General features: G+C 47.3%; 1 pseudogene; it reads right to left on the bottom strand.

The window, feature by feature from the left end:
- Positions 1-8,505: 8,505 nt before the first annotated feature.
- On the bottom strand, positions 8,506-8,886 carry LOC121292714 (annotated as a pseudogene).
- Between the last annotated feature and the right edge of the window lie 242 nt (positions 8,887-9,128).

Below are 9,128 nucleotides of genomic sequence, written 5' to 3' on the forward strand. Positions count from 1 at the left end.
TTCAGCCATAAGTGCTGCACTTAAAGCGATCAAGTGTCATTGTTAATTGTTGTTTTTGGCACTGGCGCCTGTTGTCAAGCCACTGGATATCGTGATGGTGCATGCTAGCCCACAGGATGCATCACCATTTCCTCTGTCATCAACTAGTGACTCCCAGATGTGATCATCAATATCTAGAGCCTTCATGTCACACTTGAAAGCATCCTTTGGGCATCCCACTGGTCATCTGACTCTGGCTACCTCACCATACAGATAGTCCTTGGGTGTGTGACCATCTTCCATCCTGTGGATGCGCCTGAGACAAGGAAGCTGCCAATGTTTGTTGAGTGCTAACAAACTTAGGAGCTTTGCCTTTGAGAGGACTACCAAATTTGTGATTTTGTCCTGTCAGGATATACCCATGAAGCACCATAGACAGTGAAAATGGAAATTGTTGAGCTTCTTTTTGTGGTAGCTGTAAGTCATTCAGGTTTCAGCGCCATGCAACAAGGCGCTAGGAACATAGGCCTTATGAACCATCAGCTTGGTCCTAAGGGTCAGCTTTGATGTTATTCCATGCGCGATTTGTGAGTCGGATAAAGATGGTACCTGCTTTCCCTATGCATTTACCAAGTTTTGCATCAAGGGACAGGTTGTCTGTCACAGTGGCCCTAATGTAGCAGAATTTGCTAACCACTTCTAGTGGGGTGTTATCTAGGTGTGATCAGGAGCCGAGATACAACACTTTGTCCCCTGACTATGGTTTTTTTGGTACTTATAGTCAGGGAGTACAAATTACAGGCTTAGAAGAGACAATCCATGAGTCTTTGTAGCTGAGTTTCCATGTGGGTGATTAGCATCGCCCACGTAGAGTTCTCTGATCAGTGCATAATGTGTTTTTGTCTTTGTTTTCAGCCTTGATATATTGTGAGGCTTTCTGTCTGACCTTGTGTGCAAGTAGACTCCTTTCATATCTGCAGAGAAGCCTAACGTCAGGAGTATGATCAGGAGTCAAGAGAAGAAGCGGGGCCCAGGACACAGCTCCATTTCACTCCATTCTTCACTCTGAAACCCTGAAAGTGGAGCCATCAAAATATAGAGTATAGTGCGCATTCTCATGGTAGGAGTAGACAGGAAATTTTCCCCAAATCTTGTACAGTCCTGCTCTGCTCACAGTGTCGAATGCCTTAATGAGATCTATGAAAGTAAAGAGATATACCCAGTTTCCTACACTTTTCTTGTCACTGGCATTTGGAAATGATTATGTCCACAGTAGACCTGCTGACAGCGAAACTGCAGTGTGCTTCCAGGTACACTCAGTCTGCAAGTAGATGGAGTCTTTAAATGTGATGCTAGTATTTTAGTATTTTAGCTGTTGGGTTTATATTGTGCATTACGTAGGCCTTTTTTTTGCATCAATGACATAAGTAATCTCAACTGCGTTGGTCTCAAACCAGTCTTGTTATAGGTTCCACCTTTACCAAATGATCTAAGGATTGAGATGCCCTTGCAGTTTCTATTACCTTTTTATTCCGCAGAATGTTAATTGCATCACACATCTCCAATGGAAGGAGCCTATTTTCCAACAGAGAATAAAAAGGCCATAAAGGAGTGGCAATAGATGGGACTTGAGCAGTTTGGCTGGGATTCCATCCTTCCCCTGTTGTCCTTCTGCTTTCTGAGCAGTCTGTGGCCTTCTTGAGCTCAAGTGATGAGGGTTCTCCATCTAACTCATCCATGACAGTAAGTTGTGGGAGAGCACTTAGCACAGTCTGGGAGATGCCCATTTCACAGGAGTTCAGCTCACAGTAATGTTCAGCCCATCAGGACATCTGTTTACTTCTGTTGGTGAGCAAGTTAATTATCCGCTGACTTCATAGCTCATAGATTCCTATTTTCACAGGAAGTTTGGATTTCTTGACATAAGTCGATCCAGTGTTCATTTGAACAGTATCTCCTTAACTCTTACATGGATGTCTTGGCTATTTTCAGGTTGTGCGGTGTTTTAGCTGTTGGGTTTATGTTGTGCATTACGTAGGGCTTGTTTTTTTTGCATCAATAACAGATGTAATTTCAACTGTATCGGTCTCAAACCAGTCTTGTTGTAGGTTCCACCTTTACCAAGTGATGTTTCTGCTGCTTCACAGATGATTGAGTTTAGTGACATCCAAGATTCATCAATACCAACATCAGGGCTTCCTGGTGAACCTTTGGTGGGTAGCAATCAGTCTAGCAGCAGTATGAAGTACTGACATTTTGCATCATTACCAGTACAAGGGAAGTTGATGAGTGACAGGCCATCGTGTTTGAAAGCATGGTTCTTTTGGAGGTGCACCCTCACTGCTGTCTACAAGAGTGGTCGGTGTCATAATATGCGCTGTGGTAGATATGAGTGTGGAGAACATTGGGCAGATCATCTTGCTCATGATGACCAGCTGTGGTTGATGCCAATGTCCTGATCTTGGGTGACACCATGATACTTTGTGGTGATGTTTACCCTGAAAGAAAGTGTTGGTGACTTGGCTAGTATCTGTAACCTCTCTCTCCACCTCATAGGCTGGTACTCAGAATAGGTGAAAGTTTATAACTCTGGGGCCTAGTCAGTTGCTGGAGTAGCTGAAAGGTGCTAACTTGAGGGAAACACCAGCTGCCTAATAGGGTTCTACTCCAGATTTTGTGTCGGCTTTACTCCCTTAGCTGTAAACATTTGTTTTTGTTGTTGATGTTGAAAGGCACTGACTGTCAAGACCCAGATCTCCGCACACTTAGATGTGATCTTGTTCTCCAGCTATCCCAATCACTGGCCCTCTCATGGAGGCCAGCAACCCTCCAGTGTCAGCTGGTGAAGCTCAGGTAATCCCTCTCAACAGAGCTCCCACCTCCTAACACTGTGCCGATATTTCAGGTTTCCCACAGGTGCAGAGTGCCATCGACTGCACTCACATTTGGCTCAAAGCTCCATCGCAACACCGGGTCAAATATGTTAAATGCAAGGGGCTCCATTGCTGAATGTGCAGCTGGTGTGTGACTACCCCAAACGCATCCTGCAGGTCTGCGCATGGTTTCCAGAGGGTGTGCACAACTCTTACATTCTCACTCGGTCACAGATCCCTGACATCTTCCAGGGTTCACAGAAGCTGCAGGGATGGCTCCTCGGGGACAAGGGCTACTGGCAGAGGCTGTGGCTGATGAAACGTGTGCAGTGCAATGGCCTCAGGGTGCAGCAGAGCAATGGTATAACGAGGCTCATGCTGCAACTCGCAACTTGGCGGAGCAGACCATTGGGATGCTCAAAATGAGGTTCCGGTGCCTGGTCCGGTCTGGAGAAGCCCTGCAATACAGTCTGCAGAGGGTGTCAGGCATCATCATCGTCTGCTGCACCCTTTACAACCTGGCGCTCCAACGGGGAGAGGAGTTGGCTGAAGAGGAGATGCAGGAGTTGGAAGCCACCTCTAATGAGGCGGATATTGATGGTGATGAGGGTGAGGAGCTTCTCGAAGGCGACCATGACGGGGATGAGGCCCTCGCACTGGCCAGATGAGGCAGGCGTGCTCAGGAGGCCCTCATAGCTGCTGGATTTCTGGAGGATGATGACGACATGCAGTGAGGTGACCCCATAGATCCGCACATTGCATCTATGAATGTTTGACGCCAGTCTGGCTTATGGCAGTGTGAATGCCCTTTGCAAGAATGCTCCTGTATGGAGACGCAATGGAAGCCTTAATAGTCACTCAATTGCAGGAGCCTGATGACGACATGCAATGAGGACACTCCATAGATCTTCACATAGCCTCTGAGAGTGTCTGCCTCCTGTCCGGCTGAGGGCAGCTTGCTTGTGCTCTGTGATCAGGGTCAGATCATAGAGATGCAATCTTGAAACTTTAGAAGTATCTGATCCTTTGTTGGCCTTCAGCACCTGAGCCCTTCAGGAGCACAGCATCAGTGATCACAGATGCTGAAGAGATGGGGGCCAGCCCCACTTTAAAGTTGCTGACAGAATACAGAGAGAATAATGGAAATGTGTGATGCCTGCCCACAACATTCTGGCAGCAATGACAAGCACTGCTGAGGTGCAGGCATCATTAATTTTTCCAAGGAGTGCAAGGCTGGAGCATCACTTTGGTCTGAAGGCTGCACAAAGCACAAGGAAGCGCTCCTGGACTGAAACTCCTGCCTTTAGCTTGTGCAGAAAGTTTTCACATCTGAGTGACACAAACACTGCTCATTAGAACAAGCAGCCATAGGCAGGGAGACACTGTTGGAAGTTTATTGACAATAGTAAACATTATATACAAGTGATTAACACTGGTGCCGAGTTATGCAACTGCAGCTTCTTAACCTTCCTAACTCTGCAGAGTCTTTGTGCTCCCCAGACTGCGAAGGTGGGGGCAGTCTGATGACTGCTATGCCCTGTCTGTGACCTCTGGCAGGCTGACACCTGGAAGTCCTGGCCTGCTTTCGGGGTCCTGCTGTGCGGCAGTGGCACCCTCCTCGGCCTCTAGAGCTGGAGCTACTGGGGTCGCAGGAAGAGGGGATTCGGATGGGCTGGACACTTGTGAGGTCACCTGGATACACATGCTGATCCTCCTCCCTATGGTTGCCCAAGGGCCCCTGGCTGACTCCTTGAGGAGGAGGGGTAGCTGGAGTGAGATCGAGCTGCTCTGCATCCCTCTCAGATACACACTCTTGGAGGCCAACTCTGGTATCAGCAATGGAGTTCAGCCCACGCAATATTGCAGGAGTGGCATCCTGGACCAAGGTCTCTATGGCAGCTGCCATCCTACCCGTGTTGACCTCAGTGCATTGGCATGCTGACGCTATCCCCTCAGCCTGAAGGTAGACGGACTCCACCATCATGCCTTGCAATCTGAGGAGTGCAGTGGACATCCCTTCCTGATGTTCCTGAGCTTGCCTTTTCAGCTCCAGCAATTATGACATGACCAAATCCAGAGGCTGACTTGGGCTCAGCAAATTTCTGGCCTCCAGTAGTCCTCTGAATGCGTGAAACCTGGGAAGTCCCTGTTGCTGCCGGCTGTGGATCAGACAGTGTGATTTACTGACCAGATTGTGATTCCAAAGCTATACTAAAGCTAGGTCACACCGAGGTCTGTGTCTGTGCGCTGGTGGAGAGCGTGGGTGAGCGCTGTGATGAGACTTTAAGAAGCGTGCCTTCAGATTCCTCTTCAGGGGTTTCTTTGGGGCTTGATTGCAGTCCCTGGGTCATGGACTCAGTCAGCTGTTTGGCAGACATGCCTGAGAAAGCAAGGAGAGATAATTACTGTATCGCAATGGCCTGTGAAACAGGCCACATCACTCACAGCATGGTTGTCTGATGGGTGTTGCACTAATGTACCCTCTCTTGGCAGAGCACCCCCCGACCTCAATGTCAGCACAGGAACAGTCCAGATCCTCACTGTCCAGCAGGATGGCCTTGTTTTCAAAGTCCATGAGGACCTTGAGTTCAGGTATTCCTCTACCAGTCTGCGACCTCTCCCTCTTGTTGGGCGAGATGGAGAAGGTGTAAGCAGAACATCTGCCAGGCCAGATGATAAGTATTCCTGGCTTGTGTGGGTGGTGAGTCATCCCATAGATGAGATGCGGACAATGAAGGTGTGTGTGAGAGAGTGAATGGTGATGTCCCTTGAACTGGCAGAGAGTGAGGGCCCTGTGGATGTGTGGTGGGTTTATGAGTGTATGGGTTGAGAGTGATGTGAAGGGTGACTTACCCTGGTGGAACGGAGGAGATCATTCATCCTCTTGTGGCACTGGATGGCTGTGCTGTTTTGTGGGGCGTTGGCACTGACCACTGCTGCCATTTGCTGCCAAGTCAGATTGATGATGTTACTGCCCATCCAGCTGCTGGGCCGGTGGTAGATGACATCATGCCGGGCCTCCGTTGCCTCCAAAAGGTACTTGAGGGGCACATCATTGAACTTGGGAGTGGCAGTCTTTCAGGCCCATGTCTTCTTTGCCGCAGTAATGGGCTGGAAGCATTGAGAGGTGTGCACGCGGCTGCACTTTAAATATGGCACCCGGCGTGATTAAGCAGCGAAGTGATGGCTTTGAGGGCAAATGAGAGCCCATCCGCCATGGAAAGGGCGTGTTTCCCAGGAATGAATAATTAATATGACGTGTTTGGGACGATGTGGCGTGAAAAGCCGCCATTGTGGCCAGTGGGTAAAGTGTTGTTTTATCCAATCGCTACCGCACTTAGTACAAATCTAGGATGATTATGCCCATTGACAACTGTGATGAGGATAGTCTTGAACTTCAAAAGGACATAGATAGGTTGGTGTATTGGGCAGACAAGTGGTAGATGAGGTTTAATGCAGAGAAGTGTGATGTGATTCATTTTGGCAGGAAGAAATGGAGAGACAATATTAAATATAGGGAGAAACTCTAAAGGAGGTGCAGGGACGGAGGGACCTTAGAGTATATGTACATAAGTCATTGAAGATAGCATGGCATGTTGAGAGAGCAGTTAATAAAGTATATAGTTTCTTAGGCTTTATTTACAGGGGCATTAAGTACAAGAGTAAGGAGGGCATGTTGAATTTGTATATGATGCTAGTTAGGCCTCATCTAGAGTATCGCTTCCAGTACTGGGCGCCATACTTGAGGAAGGATATGAAGACATTGGAGAGAGCATGGAGGAGATTCATAAGAATGATTCCAGGAATAAAGAACTGTAGCTATGAGGATAGACTGGAGAGGTTGGGACTGTTTTCCTTGGAGAAGAGAAGGCTGAGAGGAGACTTGATAGGGGTAGTCAAGATCCTGAGGCGTATGGACTGGATAAATAGTGAGAAATTGTTCCCACTCAAAAGAGCATCAACTAGAGGTCAGATTCAAAATAATTAGCAAAAGGAGTAAAAGTGATGTTTGGAAAAGTTTTTTCACCCAGACGGTGATTGGATTCTGGAACACACTTCCCGAGAGGGTGGTGGGGGCAGATTTAATTGAGGTAATCAAAAGGGAATTGGATTGCTATCTGAAAAGAAAGAATATGCAAGGTTACAGGGGTAATACAGGGGAGTGGGACTAGGTAGAATGCTCTTTCACAGAGCCAACGCAGACTCGATGGGCCAAATGGCCTCCTTCTGTACTGCAAAGATTCTGTGAATTAGCCCCTCACTCCACACTAAAGCTCAGACCATAAACAGGTAGCCTCTGGTTAATTGGTGAGGCCTCCCTGAGCTAGACTAGGCCTCAGGATGGCCCCTGTTTGACCCGCGACTCTGTAAGAGCAGCTCCCCGGGTTGCTGAAGCGTTGAAGGGCAAGGACTCCCTCCCTGCTCCCGACACCAATCCAACATCCTGCTCCTTACAGCTTCTAGCCAGCCCTGCATTCAGTCCTCACACTGCGCCAGGCCCTGGCTCCACTCAAGGAAGCGCCCACTTAAAAATGGCCACCACCAACCCCATCTGATTTGATGACTTGGAAGGGTTGGGACAGAGCGATTTCCCCTGAGCCACCATAGGTGATCACAGCCTTGAAGTGGTAAGCATTGCAGCACCTTGTTGGAACCATCCCCATGGCTCTTCGGCAGTCCGCTATCTTACAGGAATTCCTCCTGAAGGCAACTGGAAGTCTGACTAATATGTGATAATGCAGGTAGCCACTATTCCCTTTTAAACATGCATAAATGTTTGTATAAACAGTCGTTGCACCATTAGTTTCATATCTGTAATCTCAGCAATGTTTTACAATTTTTCTTGTTTTCTTCCCCTGATAGGCAGTGGCTGTTTGCTGAGGTGTGGTCCCTTGGGTGCTGGTTGCTGTTCCTACCTCGTTACTTATGGCTGAGTTTTGACAGTCAGCTTTTAAGTCCATTCGATTAGAAATGAGCCAATGGAGAAAGAACACACAGTCAAACTCATTCCTGCTGCCCTCAAGGACAGTAAACAGACATTTCCAGGATGAGAATAGCCAGGAGTGAAAAATGTGGCTGATTTTCCCAAGAGACATTGAGGCCAATTCAGTTCCTCATTGGTTGAACATTGAATTTGAGAGTTAGCTACTTGGTGTCCTTCAGCTACTCATCCAAAGAGCCATAGAGAAGAAAAGACTACGCGGTGGGAACTCCTCAGCACCCAATCAGCCCCTGACCGCGATTTCACGCTGGCTGACCAACTATGTCTCCACATAGTACTCACTCACCTAAACAGAAACCTAATAAAAATTATGTCAAAACATTTATTTTTAAATTAATATCGGAAACCTCATCCCGCCTGTGGATGAGGTTTCCTCAAAAATGCCAAGGCCACCTGGCCCTAAGTTTGCTTTTTTTAATGTGATGTACTAAACGTTGACAGATGAGATGCTGAATTATTTCAATCTCAAATCATTAATATTAATAGGAAACTTGTCTGAGCCAGACAATTCCTGCAAAAATATATTGCATCATCTTACAAACAAATTCACATTAAGTACCATAGTAAATAGAATTTAAAGCACTAATTTTTAAAATACCAAATTAAAGTTTTTCTTTTGTACAGAATTGGGTGTGTATTTGCGTTTTATTTTTACGCTGAATATTCATATTCTTCAGCACTGCGCCAGCCGAAATCCATCCATCCCACGTAATCCCAATCACTTATACTGTGGGAGGGGTCCAGGTTCTGCAATTTGGTTCCCACGAGGGCGCGTCTACCCAAAGGACCTTTCCTGACTTGTTGAAGGCATTGTATGAGCAGGGCTCCCAAGTTGGCTCTCTGCTCGTTGTTCTGGAATGGTTTCACATGGTCAGTGGACTGGACTTCCCGATGTTGCCTTTGGTGAATGTCAATGCTTTACTTCAGCTCACTGCCGATGGGACTACTATCATCAGGCCCATTGATGAGTCTGCTAATGCAGCCCGAGGAGACAACCACGAGAAACACACAGACACAGATTCCACTGTTCATAGCCGTTTTATGTCCTGGTCTCAGATGTTGCACTTGGAGCGAAACGTGTTCCTTTTGGGAGTCAGACTCACTGCTGCTTGCAGGAGCGCTATTTATAAGTCAAGGCAGGATGTAATCTTTGCGGAATTGACGTGATAGTGTTTAAAAAACCCGAAAGCGAAGTTGTCAAGCGAAGGGGACACCAGTGAACGACTCCAGTTTAAAAAGAATGAGGAGGTGTAGTGGTGCTGAGGAGGGGAGGA

Source organism: Carcharodon carcharias, chromosome 20 (genome assembly GCF_017639515.1).
Source record: "Carcharodon carcharias isolate sCarCar2 chromosome 20, sCarCar2.pri, whole genome shotgun sequence".
NCBI lineage: Eukaryota > Metazoa > Chordata > Chondrichthyes > Lamniformes > Lamnidae > Carcharodon > Carcharodon carcharias.